The sequence below is a fragment of the Zalophus californianus genome, chromosome 10 (assembly GCF_009762305.2).
Source record: "Zalophus californianus isolate mZalCal1 chromosome 10, mZalCal1.pri.v2, whole genome shotgun sequence".
In the NCBI taxonomy this organism is placed as follows: domain Eukaryota; kingdom Metazoa; phylum Chordata; class Mammalia; order Carnivora; family Otariidae; genus Zalophus; species Zalophus californianus.
The window spans coordinates 44,843,181-44,857,665 of record NC_045604.1 but is presented as its reverse complement, the minus strand read 5'-3'; the positions used below and the strand labels follow the sequence as shown (position 1 = coordinate 44,857,665).

General features: G+C 40.5%; 1 protein-coding gene and 1 long non-coding RNA gene across 10 annotated transcripts in view; one reads left to right on the top strand and one right to left on the bottom strand.

Annotated features, from left to right (window-relative positions):
* The window catches only part of LOC113933170, a 41,895-nt gene extending 35,022 nt beyond the window's left edge, over nucleotides 1-6,873 (top strand). For 4 of the 6 annotated variants that reach the window (XR_003523263.2, XR_003523261.2, XR_003523266.2 and 1 more), the window contains 2 exons: nucleotides 112-298; nucleotides 6,642-6,873. This is a non-coding gene — a long non-coding RNA (uncharacterized LOC113933170). Of the gene's footprint in view, nucleotides 1-111; nucleotides 299-2,174; nucleotides 2,286-6,641 lie in introns of those variants that run through there. The other 2 variants (XR_003523264.2, XR_003523262.2) reach the window with 2 other exon arrangements.
* The window catches only part of TSEN15 (tRNA splicing endonuclease subunit 15), a 156,403-nt gene that overhangs the window by 107,252 nt on the left and 34,666 nt on the right, over nucleotides 1-14,485 (bottom strand). The window lies entirely within an intron of this gene.

Genomic DNA, 14,485 nt, shown 5'->3' with positions numbered 1-14,485 from the left:
ACCCCCATCAGGGGCTGAGGGAGTTCCCTAGACTCAATATTTCTGCACCAAAAATAGGAAGATCTATAGTGCGTGGTAACACTCATGGAAAGTATCATTTTGGAATTGCAGATAAAGGTTATGTCGCAGAGAAGTTAAGCAACTTTTTAACTTCAAGATCACACACTAGGATTCGAACCCCAAGGACTAGTGCCAGAGTCCCTGCTCTAACCATTACACAGCACTGCCTCCAGCAATGAGACCCTCTTACCAGAATGAATGAAGGTAATAAGGGACTTGTATCTGATTCATAAGAAAGGTGAGAGCTGCTTTTTATTAATATCATAAATAAATTTATATAGATTATTTCTCCCAGAAACAAAATTAAAGATGTGGTCACATTTGAAACATTAATACTATAAAATATCAGCCTACAAAAAATAATAGCTACCATTTCTTGAAAATGTACTGAGTATATATAGTCATTTTCTTTAACCCTCATAAGAACCGTAGAGACAGGTTTTTTTTAGTATCACCCATTTTCTAGATGAAGTTGAGTAGCTTACCCAAGGTCACCCTGAAATAAGTGTGGGGCAGGAGATCCAATCTGGGTCTGCTGATGCCTTTCAAACTCATTTTCATCTTTTTGAAATATGAGGGTTCATATTTGGTCTGTGGGGTAGGACACTGCCCTGCCTCCAGTGGGCAGGTATATGCTGCTGACCATCACTGTGTAGTCTGCTGAAGGTCACAGGAGAGCTAGCATCCAAAGCATCGACTACCTTGGACTTGCTACCTTGAAGGTCTTGCAGTGATTGACTTCTGCTTTGGAAAGTGCCACAGCTCAATATAATTTCTTTCTGCTGCCTACTCTCGCCACTTTGACAAAAGAACAGTACCTAGTGTTCACTAGAAGATGCAAGGGAATTGATTGGAAAGAAAATTTTATCTTATTCCAGTCCTGTCCATAGTGTTGTACCATTCTATATTTAGATAAATGCTCTGCGCCGCCAAAGAGACAATAAAAACAAGCTGAAAAGGTACTAGGCTCATGCCGGGAAACAATAAGAAGCTGAAAGTTCTCATTGTTTGCCCAGAGAATGACTATTTAAAAAACAACAGATAATCAAAACAAGCTGTCTCTGCAAACACTGCTTTAACGTCTGGGCGGTATCATACTGGCAAGTCAGTTGAAGAAGGAGGAGAGCAGGGTCCTCTTATGCCTTTATAAAAATGAGGCTGTAAGAGGGGAACCTATTCAAGTCTCAGCCCGGACTACTTGTAAAGTTAGGGAAGAAAGTCAATAGAGAAGTCACAGGCTGGCTGGAGGGACACCCTCTATGCTACTACCCCACAGACCAAATATGAACCCTCATATTTCAAAAAGATGAAAATGAGTTTGAAAGACAACTGAGGTTCATTCATTCATGAGTCTGAGGACTTGACAGGTAACCAAGGTCCAAGCCCCCCTTTCCCCTTGAGAACTCTACTCTGGGTTCTCCTAGAAGGTTGTAATTCTTCCATTATTTAAAGGAACATGTTTCAATCATTGACTGTCTTCCACCACAGTTATTTGTACACATCTACTTCTTCTTCTTCCTTTTTTTAAAGTAAATTACAAACTCTTTGAGGGTAGAGAACAATCCCTAGTTATTTTATAACCTCTATGGAAGCTAACATAGCATCTACTAAACAGATTTTTAAGTGGAACTCTGTTGCTCGAAGCCTTTTTCAGGCGTATCTTCTACTAGTTGGGGTCAATAAGTAGTTTTCTTTTCTGGTCCCGTGAAGTATCACATTTCTGGACTCTACCTAGTCTCTTTCATTTCTATTCTCAAACAAACCAAATCTTGCCTGAGCAGATCTGTCTTGTTATACCTTGCTAAACACAATAAGTGACAACCAGCCTCTGGGGACAAAAAGCTTCTCCAGCACTTGGCCTGCTTTTAAATTATCACCAGCAACAGATTTGCCAAATGCTTTGCTATCATTTCCATGGGTCTCCACCTTCCCAGCCTTCCAGATCAGTGTCTGAGCCACGTACCATCCAACTGGAGGCAATGCAACATATTTTAGGTTTCTCTTCCATTAACCCCTCACCTCAAAGTGCCAATTTCTAAATTTACTAGATATAATAAACAAACCCTGGGATTTCAGGGACCTAACACAAAATAAGCTTGTTTCTTCCAACACAGGTGTTGCTGGTGACAGAGATGGTGGCGAAGGCACGCCCTCTTCTAAAATTCTTACCCCAAGAGTGACACACGGCAGTCATGTTCCATGGTTTCCATGTCACAAGTCCACACTTAGATGCAAGAACAGGCTGGTGGCTGTTATTGCCACCAGAGTCTAATAATCATCACAGCTAGAATATATTCTGCATCTTCATTTTGTAAATTGTGTACTTTAATTATTTCATAAAATATACACAACAACCCTAAAAAGTAGGAATTATCATCACTTTTTTAGAAATAAAAAAGTACATAATATATATATCAATCACTAAACCTCAGTGACTATATATATATATACATACACACACTGGGGCTCAGAGAGGATAAATAACTTGCTCAAAGTCACATAGCAAACGGCAGGTCAAACGTGAATGCAGACTTGTATGACTCTCAAGCTCCTTTCCCTTCTTTTGTATCATGTAGCAAGAAATACACAGATCTGTTTTGAGACTGGTCAGTGGAAAGGATTAGGGTCAATGACTCAAGCTGGACTTTGAAAGGTAAGCATTTGACCAGCCAGAGAGGAATTAAGACTGGAGAATGGCACTCCTGGTTGAAGCAATATTATGTGCAAAGGTACTGAGGCCTGAATGAACATGGTATGTCTGTGGAAGATATATCTTAGAAATAATTACGATGTTTAGATGGCATTTACCCAAGGGTCCTAGAAATACCCAAATCATGTCCTAAACCTTAGTTACCCCTCTCCCAAATACCACTGAGGGAGCTATCTACCTACAGAACAAAGGTAAAGGAAAGCGAAGTAAGTGTCCTATTCTCAGCTGAAGTCGGGCTCCTATGCCATTTATCCATCCACCTATTGATGCAGAGCCTTTGTAAGCTAGGCTTAGAGCACAAGGCTGAGAGCTCAGAGCAGGAACACTTTTTCTCCCCATAAGCCCAAACCCAACTTCAAGATTTCACCACCCCTCATCTACCATAAATGGAGATAGAAATGTTTGATGATTCGAGGTGGGAGCCAAAACTTGGCTGGCTATGTCCCAAGCAGGAAGGCCCTGTCCTTCTCCCCATTTATGCCACATGGAAGCAGAAAGGAGAGCTAGGTCTAGTAACTGCTTCTGCAGCACAGGTGAAAAAGGTACAGGAGGAGAGAACGATACTCTTTGTACATAACCCTTGTGTTTAAATGAACTGTACTAAGGTATAATTTACATAAAATAATATACACTTGTTTTAAGTGTAAGTTTGGCAAATTTTGAAACTCTAACTGCACATGTAGTAACCTCCACCACAATCAAGATAGAGATCGCTTCTGTCACCCACTGCTGCCCCCAAATTCCTTCATGCTTTTTTTGTATTCCACGCCTACCATCCCAAGCTCTAAGCAGTCGTGGATATATTTTCAGTCACCATAGATTAGATTTGGCTCTTCTAGGAGTTCACATAAATTGAATCATATAGTATCAACTCTTTGGGCTCTGACTTTTGTTCAACAGAATGTTTTGTGTGTCATTCATGTTCTTGTGTATATCATAATTTTTGTTCCTTATTGCTGAGTACTAGTCCATTGTATGGATATACTACTGTTCATTTGTCTATTCCCCTACTGATGAACATTCAAGTTGTTTCCAGGTTTTGCTTATTAAGAATAAAACTTCTATGAATACCTGTGTATAAGTCTTTGTGTAGACAATGTGCACAATCTTTTAATGAACAGTCCATGATCTTTTAATGGACCTATGGGCAAACATGGTCCAGTGTCCTAGAATCTCACCAATCTATAGCAACTCTGTCCATAGGTAGGAAAGAGGGAAGAAGAATAAGGAGGTGATGAGAGAGCATCGCCTCTCTTCTACAAACCTAAGGCACATAGCTCCATAATATCCATGGGTAATGCATAATAAATCCATTTAACCCATGTATTTCTCTCCCATTTTCCCTCACTGGTTTTCCTCTTGTATTTTCTATTTTACTTCATTCTTCAATTTTTATAAAGAAATGTTTAGTTTTGAGCACTGGAAAAAGTAACATTTTTCCATCATAAGACCTAATACTCTCATAAATGACTTTAATGTTTCATTTTGTTATTAAATACAGATCTGCTTTAAATTATCTTCCAGCTTATTAGAAGAATCATCACCAAAATATGTCCAATTGCATATTTAACTACTCCTGTCTCATCCCAATTCTGAGGCCTGAATCTGCCGGGGGGATATATCATTTTCCATGTGGTCTGCCATTTTAGGTCCCAGAAGAATGAAGTTTCTCAATACCTCCTGTAGGTCTGTCCACCTTCCAAATATGAAATTAATCAACAAATAAGGTCTGACCCATTGTAGAAAGGGAATAAAAACAAAGAAGCAAGCAAACAAACAGAAACAATCCACACAAACAATGGTGGTTACAGTAGGAAACATAAGTAGAAAAATATAAGAAAGCATGATATATAATGATATAAAGCATTCAGACCAATGTCAAAAATTGGTGGACTGTGGGCTGGGAGCCCACAGACATATTTGGTTTGGTTTGCAGCATTTAAATAAAATTTTTCCAATATTTAAAAGTCAGAAAACGTCACAAAAAAATTCACATGCACAAAAAGATCAGAATATCTGGCAACTAGACTCTTGTTGCCACTTCACAAAAATCTCCTAGCAATGAGTGGCAGCAACTCCCTTTGGCTGAGCCCACTGTGCGTGCTCTGCATTCACTTCACTTCTCTAGATGATCTGCGTGACCCCTGCAGGCATTTCAGTTTGCAACCCCTGCACTAAGGCATCATTTCTAGTAATGAAGAGGAAGTGGTTGGACACACTTCACTCACAGGATAGGTTCTATCAGAGGTGGAGACAACCACATTCCAGGACAGGAATTCTTAACTTCTGATGCCTAATCTGGATACTTTCTCCTCCTCGATTCCCCATCCCCCAACACAATGTGCAGGCAGAGGGGCCCCTTTCCCTCCTCTAAGATGACTCCTTGGTGTGGCTCCCATAGCATCTCCCCTGCTCCCAAGCAACTGGGTCATCAGGCTAGGAAAGCAGGCCTCCCAGACTGGTGCCCACTGCTCAGAGGCCTATACCTGTGGTGCTTCTGCTCCTTCCTCCTCAGCTAATTCTGCCTCCACAATGAGCAACTGAGAGACTGGAACTCTCCAAAGTGCTCTGTAGTTTCATAGTGATGTTACATAGAAGGAAGAAGCTCAGTGATGATTCTACTTGAAGCTGGGATTTTTCTGCTAAGCTCCGTATTTACCTATCTAGTTCTCTATGAGAGATCTCTCTCTCTCCTGCACAATTATCTCAATCAAAACTTTTCCAAATCTACATATGTAATCTTCCCTTGCCATCTTCCCAGGGCAAAATATATTGTGTCCTGTATTTCCTTTTTATATCCTGTCAATCACCCAAGCCTTGGAATCATTCTAGGTTTCTCTCTCTTCTGACCTCCTACTTCCCAACATCTAAGTGATCACTGAACCAAGTACAAACCCACCTCCTTGCTTTCTATCTTACTTACATCTTCTCTTCTCCATCTTCATTGTAACGAGCCTCGTTCAAACTCTCACACAGAATATTCCAACAGTCTCTTAGGCCAGTCATGCCTGCTCATTCCTCCAGGTCCTAAACACAGGTAGCCAGAGTGATTTTTAAAATAGAAGTCTGATCATACTACTCTTCAGCTTAAGGCTTTTATTGGGCCCATCATTTGCATATTGGATTGTGCCCAAGGTTCTTTCTCAGTGACCTGTTTCTGGCCTAGCTCTCTAGACTTAAACTGTCCAATATGGTGACCACTAGCCACATGTTGCTACCGAGCACCTGAAACAGTGCTAATCCAAAGTAAAGGGTGCTATAAGTTTAAAATGCACATCAGATTCCAAGGGGTTAGTAGAGAGAAAAAAGAATATAAAATATCTCATTAATAACTTTTATATTGAGTATATGTAAAATGAGAATATTTTGCCTATATTGGACTAACAACATATTAAAATTAATTGTACCTGTTTCTTTTTACATCTTCCAATGTGGCTACTAGAAAACTTAAGATTACATTGTGGCTCACATTACCTTCTAGATATTTTGCTCACCACATCCTCCTACCCTTCATCTTTTCCACCCTGTACTCTGCTAAACATCAGGCATGCTAGATGACTAACAAAGCAGGCCACAGTATTCTATCTTTCTATTCTTATACAGTTCACTTCAAATGAAAATTAGAAAGCCCTTGAACTATCACACCCCATTCTACCTGTGGTGGTTGAAAAATATATCCACAGTCTCCTTTCAGAAGGTAGACTCTAATTTTCCTCCCCTGCAGTATGGTCTGTACTTAGTGACATGTTTCTGTGAATGAATAGAAGAAAGCTGAAGTGTCATGTATATCATAAAAGGCATTCTCTCTCCTCCACTCTCTCTCTCCCTCTCCTTCTTTCTCTCTCTCTGTCTCTGTCTCTATCTCTCTCAGATCATTCACTCAGGAAGCCAGCTGCCACATTGTAGAGAAAATCAAATAGGCATATGGAGAGTTCCATGCAACAAGGTACTGAGGCCTCCTGCCAATCATCTTGGATGCCCCAGCCAGTCCCGGTCAAGCCTTCAGACGACCAAAGTTCCAGCCAGCGTCTTTAAGATAACTTCATGAGAGATGCTGAGCCAGAGCCACCCAGCTAAGCAGGTCCCAAATTTCTAAATCACAGAAACTGTAAGATAATAAATGTTACATGTCTTAAGCAGATGAGTTGTGGAATAATTTGTTACACAGCGATAAATAACTAGTATACTACGCGTGCCCCACATCCCCTCCCCACTCCCACATTAGAACAGGAAAATAAGAGAGAAGTTGCTAAAAGCCCAAACTTATGCTTCACTTACTTAGATTTCGTTCAAAATCATCCCCTCTATGAAGCCTTTCCTAAAAAACCCCAGCCAATTCTCTATGTCTATACTTATTTTTTTTATTTAGAAAATTTTGTGTACATTTTGAACTCAGGGTCTTAAAGACATATTTCAGTTTGTAAATTAACTTTTTAAAAATATTTTTTTCTGAATATAAAAGGGATATATACATGTGGTAGAATTTTTGCAATATTCTTTTTTTTCAATTTTTTTTTTAAGATTTTATTTATTTATTTGACAGAGAGAGAGAGAGAGAGAGAGCACAAGTAGGCAGGCAGGCAGGCAGAGGCAGAGGGAGAAGCAGGCTCCCCGCCGAGCAGGGAGCCCGATGTGGGGCTCGATCCCAGGACCCTGGGACCACGACCCGAGCCGAAGGCAGACGCTTAACCGACTGAGCCACCCAGGCGCCCCGAATTTTTGCAATATTCTGAAGAGAATCTAAATTAGCTAAAATGTGACCTTACTGAGGAAGACATTATTAATATTTTTAATATCCATATTTGCATACATATTTTATATAGATAAGATTATTTTGCATATGCAGTTTTTTATCCTCTTTTTCTCATGCAATGATTTCATCTCTCAGTTCCATGACCACCTCATTTTAGCTACTGACTCCGTGATCAAGCTCTAGTTTGAATCCTTGCTACTGAAAGTGTGGTTCACAGAACCAGCTACACTGGCAACACCTGAGAGCTTATTAGAAATGCAGAATATAGGGCAGAGCAAGATGGCAGAGGGGTAGGAGACCTGGATTTCATCTGGTCTCAGGAATTCAGCTGAATAGGGATCAAACCATTCTGAACACCTTCGAACTCAACAGGAGATCGAAGAAAAGAATAGCAACAACTCTCCGAACAGAGAAGCGACCACTTACTGGAAGGTAGGACGTGCGGAGAAGTGAATCCGAGGCGATATTCGGGAGGATAGACAGCAGGGCAGGGGGCCTCCGTCAGCCGCTTCTGGCAAGTGATAGAGCCGCGGAGCATAAAATCGGAACTTTGAGAAGTTGGCTCCGCTGAGGGACGTCGCTCGAGTGGCTAAGCTGAGGGTGGAACCCTCGCGGGACAGTGTGTTCTCAGGACCCTCGGGGTCACAGAAACACCGGGGGTGCCTGAGTGTGGCAGAGCTCCCAGGTATCGGAGCAGGGAAGCCGGCTGCCGAGACGGAGCCGAGGCACGGGCTCTCAGCTTGGGGTTGCCATAAACCATGATCCGCGGCCCAGTCAGGCCACTGCTCCTCCAGCAGGGACCCAACAAGTGGCAGATCCGGGGAGACTCTCCTTCCTCCCCCCGGGGAGGAGCGGTGCAGGAGCACACCGCAGGGATCTGCTGGGTTTGGAGACTCCACACGGGGTCGGGTGCCAGAGATAGAAAACACTCAGTCACAGGCCGGGTGAGCATGGAGTGCAGCTGGAGACGGGGGAGACGGGAGTGATTGACTGCTTTTCTCTGGGGGCGCACTGAGGAAGGGGGCCCCGAGTCCTCGGCTCCTCTGGGTGGAGATTGGGAGGCCACCATTTTCACTCTCATCCTCCAAAGCTGTACTGAGAACTTGCAGGGAACAAAAGTTCCCGAGAGCAAACCCGAGCAGATTGCTTAGCCCAGACCGACAAGGGCAGGGCAATTCCGCCTCTGGCAAAGACATTTGGGAACCACGGCAACAGGCCCCTCCCCCAGAAGATCAGCAGGAATAGCCAGCCAAGACCAAGTTTACCGATGAAGGAGAACGGGAGAACTCCAGCGCTAGGGGAATACTGCTCATAGAATTCATGGCTTTTTTACCATGATTCATTAGTTTTTCAAAGTTAATTTTTTTAACTGTTTTTTTTTTTTAATTTTTCTTTTTCCCTTTTTCAACCAATATCTTATCAATCCCTTTTTAAAAAAAAAATTTTTATTTTTCATTTTTAGAGTCATATTCTATCCCTTCATAGTAGTTACCCATATTTTTGGTATATATATATATATATATATAAGTTGTTCTCTCTTTAAAATTTTGAGATAGTTTCTTCTAACAGATCAAAATGTACCCTAAATCACTAGTGTATGGCTTTGTTCTAGTCTCCTGCCTGATCACATTCTCTCCCTTTTTTTTTAAAATCTTCTTTCTTTTTTCAAACAACTTCTTATCAATTCCTTTTATAAAATATTTTATAATTTTCATCTTTACAGTCATCTTCCAACCCTTCATTGCATCAACCCTTATTTTGTACATATATAAGTCTTTCTCTCTTTAAAATTTTAGGAGGCACTTTCTTCTAACAGACCAAAATACACCCAAAATCTAGTGTGTGGCACAGACCTGTGCACTAGCCTGATCATATTTGATCATATTCTGTTTTTTTTGTTTTGTTCTGTTTTTGTTTGTTTTTATCTTTTTCTTTTTTTTTTCCTCTTTCTTTCCCTTTCTTTTCCCCTGGTTTCAGGTTTTTTCTGATTTGTTTAGAGTAAACTTGCTGGGGACATTGTTAACCTGTTAGCATTTTGTTCTCTCATTCATCTATTCTCCTCTGGACAAAATGACAAGACAAATAAAATCACCTCAGCAAAAAGAACAAAAGGTAGTACTGTCTGCCAGGGATCTACTCAATACGGACATTAGTACGATGTCAGACCTAGAGTTCAGAATCATGATTTTAAAGATACTAGCTGGACTTGAAAAAAGCATGGAAGTTATTAGAGACACCCTTCCTGAAGAAATAAAAGAACTAAAATCTAACCAAACCAAAATCAAAAAGGCTATTAATGAGGTACAATCAAAAATGGGGGCACTAACTACTAGGATAAATGAGGCAGAAGAGAGAATCAGCGATACAGAAGACCAAATGATGGAAAATAAAGAAGCTGAGAAAAAGAGAGATAAACAACTACTGGATCACGAGGGCAGAATTTGAGAGATAAGCGATACGATAAGACGAAACAACATTAGAATAATTGGGATCCCAGAAGAAGAAGAAAGAGAGAGAGAGGCAGAAGGTATATTGGAGCAAATTATAGCAGAGAACTTCCCTAATGTGGGGAAGGAAACAGGCATCAAAATCCAGGAGGCACAGAGAACCCCTCTCAAAATCAATAATAATAGGTCAACACCCAAAACTTACGAGTCTCAGAGACAAAGAGAAAATCTTGAAAGCAGCTCGGGAGAAGAGATATGTAACCTATAATGGTAGAAACATTAGATTGGCAACAGACCTATCCACAGAGACCTGGCAGGCCAGAAAGGACTGGCATGGTATCTTCAGAGCACTAAACGAGAAAAATATGCAGCCAAGAATACTATATCCAGCTAGGCTGTCATTGAAAATTGAAGGAGAGATAAAAAGCTTCCAGGACAAACAAAAACTAAAGGAATTTGCAAACATGAAACCAGCCCTCCAAGAAATATTGAAAGGGGTCCTCTAAGCAAAGAGAGAGCCTAAAAGCAGCATAGACCAAAAGGAACACAGACAATATACAGTAACAGTCACCTTACAGGCAATACAATGGCACTAAATTCATACCTTTCAATAGTTACCCTGAATGTAAATGGGCTAAATGCCCCAATCAAAAGATACAGGCTATCAGATTGGATTAAAAAACAAGACCCATCAATATGCTGTCTGCAAGTGACTCATTTTAGACCCAAAGACACCCGCACATTGAAAGTGAGGGAGTGGAAAACCATTTACCATGCTAATGGACACCAAAAGAAGCTGGGGTGGCAATCCTTCTATCAGACAAATTAGATTTTAAAACAAAGACTGTAATAAGAGATGAGGAAGGACACTATATCCTACTTAAAGGGTCTATCCAACAAGAAGATCTAACAATTATAAATATCTATGCCCCTAACATGGGAGCAGCCAATTACATAAGGCAATTAATAATAAAAGCAAAGAAACACATTGACAACAATACAATAATAGTGGGGGATTTTAACATCCCCCCTCACTGAAATGGACAGATCATCTAAGCAAAAGATCAACAAGGAAATAAAGACTTTAAATGACACACTGGACCAAATGGACTTCATAGACACACTCAGAACATTCCATCCCAAAGCAACGGAATACACATTCTTCTCTAGTGCCCATGGAACATTCTCCAGAAGAGATCACATCCTAGGTCACAAATCAGGTCTCAACCACTACCAAAAGATTGGGATTATTCCCTGCATATTTTCAGACCACAGTGCTTTGAAACTAGAACTCAATCACAAGAGGAAAGTCAGAAAGAACTCAAATACATGGAGGCTAAAGAGCATCCTACTAAAGAATGAATGGGTCAACCAGGAAATTAAAGAAGAATTAAAAAAATTCATGGAAACCAATGAAAATGAAAACACAACTGTTCAAAATCTTTGGGACACAGCCAAGGCAGTCCTAAGAGGAAAGTATATAGCAATACAAGCCTTTCTCAAGAAACAAGAAAGGTCTCAAATACATAACCTAACCCTACACCTAAAGGAGCTGGAGAAAAAACAGCAAATAAAGCCTAAACCCAGCAGGAGAAGAGAAAAAATAAAGATCAGAGCAGAAATCAAAGATATAGAAACCAAAAGAACAGTAGAACAGATCAACGAAACTAGGAGCTGGTTCTTTGAAAGAATTCACAGGATTGATAAACTCCCAGCCAGACTTATCAAAAAGAAAAGAGAAATGACCCAAATCAACAAAATCATGAATGAAAGAGGAGAGATCACAACCAACACCAAAGAAATACAAACAATTAGAAGAACATATAATGAGCAAGTATATGCCAGCAAATTAGATAACCTGGGAGAAATGGGTGCATTCCTAGAGAGGTATCAACTACCAAAATTGAACCAGGAAGAAATAGAAAACCTGAACAGACCTATAACCACTAAGGAAATCGAAGCAGTCATCAAAAATCTCCCAAGAAACAAAAGCCCAGGGCCAGATGGCTTCCCAGGGGAATTCTATCAGACATTTAAAGAAGAATTAATACCTATTCTCCTGAAACTGTTCCAAAAAATAGAAATGGAAGGAAAACTTCTGAACTCATTTTATGAGGCCAGCATTACCTTGATCCCAAAACCAGACAAAGACCCCATCAAAAAGGAGAATTACAGACCAATATCCTTGATGAACATGGATGCAAAAATTCTCACCAAAATACTAGCCAGTAGGATCCAACAGTACATTAAAAGGATTATTCACCACGACCAAGTGGGATTTATCCCTGGGCTGCAAGGTTGGTTCAACATCCGCAAATCAATCAACGTGATACAATATTATTAACAAAAGAAAGAACAAGAATCATATGATCCTCTCAATAGATGCAGAAAAAGCATTTGACAAAGTACAGCATCCTTTCTTGATCAAAACTCTTCAGAGTATAGGGATAGAGGGTACATACCTCAATATCATAAAAGCCATCTATGAAAAACCTACAGTGAATATCATTCTCAATAGGGAAAAGGTGAGAGCTTTCCCCCTAAGGTCAGGAACGCGGCAGGGACGTCCACTATCACCACTGCTATTCAACATAGCATTAGAAGTCCTAGCCACAGCAGTCAGACAACAAAAAGAAATCAAAGGCATCCAAATCGGCAAAGAGGAAGTCAAACTCTCACTCTTTGCAGATGATATGATACTGTATGTGGAAAACCCAAAAGACTCCACCCCAAAACTGCTAGAACTCATACAGTAAAGTGGCAGGATATAAAATCAATGCACAGAAATCAGTGGCATTCCTATACACCAACAAGACAGAAGAGAGAAATTAAGGAGTCAATCTCATTTACAATTGCAGCCAAAACCATAAGATACATAGGAATAAATCTAACCAAAGAGGCAAAGGATCTGTACTCAGAAAACTATAAAATACTCATGAAAGAAATTGAAGAAGACACAAAGAAATGGAAAAACGTTCCCTGCTCATGGATTGGAAGAACAAACATTGTGAAGATGTCAATGTTACTTAGAGCAATCTACACATTCAATGCCATCTGCATCAAAATACCATCCACTTTTTTCAAAGAAATGTAACAAATAATCCTAAAATTTGTATGGAACCAGAAGAGACCCCGAATAGCCAGAGGAATGTTGAAAAAGAAAAGCAAAGCTGGCGGCATCACAATTCCGGACTTCCAGCTCTATTACAAAGCTGTCATCATCAAGACAGTATGGTACTGGCACAAAAACAGACACATAGATCAATGGAACAGAATAGAGAGCCCAGAAATGGACCCTCAACTCGATGGTCAACTCATCTTTGACAAAGCAGGAAAGAATGTCCAATGGAAAAAAGACAGTCTCTTCAACAAATGATGTTGGGAAAATTGGACAGCCACATGCAGAAGAATGAAACTGGACCATTTCCTTAGACCACACACAAAAAAAAGACTCCAAATGGTTGAAAGACCTAAACGTGAGACAGGAGTCTATCACAATCCTAAAGGAGAACACAGGCAGCAACCTCTTTGACCTCAGCCGCAGCAACTTCTTCCTAGAAACATCGCCAAAGGCAAGGGAAGCAAGGGCAAAAATGAACTATTGGGATTTTATCAAGATAAAAAGCTTTTGCACAGCAAAAGAAAGAGTCCACAAAACCAAAAGACAACTGACAGAATGGGAGAAAATATTTGCAAATGACATATCAGATAAAGGGCTAGTATCCAAAAATCTATAAAGAACTTATCAAACTCAACACCCAAAGAACAAATAATCCAATCAAGAAATGGGCAGAAGACATGAACAGACATTTTTCCAAAGAAGACATCCAAATGGCCAATAGACACATGAAAAAGTGCTCAACATCGCTCGGCATCAGGGAAATCCAAATCGAAACCTCAATGAGATACCACCTCACACCAGTCAGAATGGCTAAAATTAACAAGTCAGGAAATGACAGATGTTGGCCGGGATGCGGAGAAAGGGGAACCCTCCTACACTGTTGGTGGGAATGCAAGCTGGTGCAACCACTCTGGAAAACAGTATGGAGGTTCCTCAAACAGTTGAAAATAGAGCTACTATACAATCCAGCAATTGCACTACTGGGTATTTACCCCAAAGATACAAATGCAGGGATCTGAAGGGGTACGTGCACCCCAATGTTTATAGCAGCAATGTCCACAATAGCCAAACTGTGGAAAGAGCCAAGATGTCCATCGACAGATGAATGGATAAAGAAGAAGTGGTATATATACACAATGGAATATTATGCAGCCATCAAAAGGAATGAGATCTTGCCATTTGCAATGACGTGGTTGGAACTGGAGGGTGTTATGCTGAGTGAAATAAGTCAATCAGAGAAAGACATGTATCAAATGACCTCACTGATATGAGGAATTCTGAATCTCAGGAAACAAACTGAAGGTTGCTGGAGTAGTGGGGGGGTGGGAGGGATGGGGTGGCTGGGTGATAGACATTGGGTAGGGTATGTGCTATGGTGAGCGTTGTGAATTGTG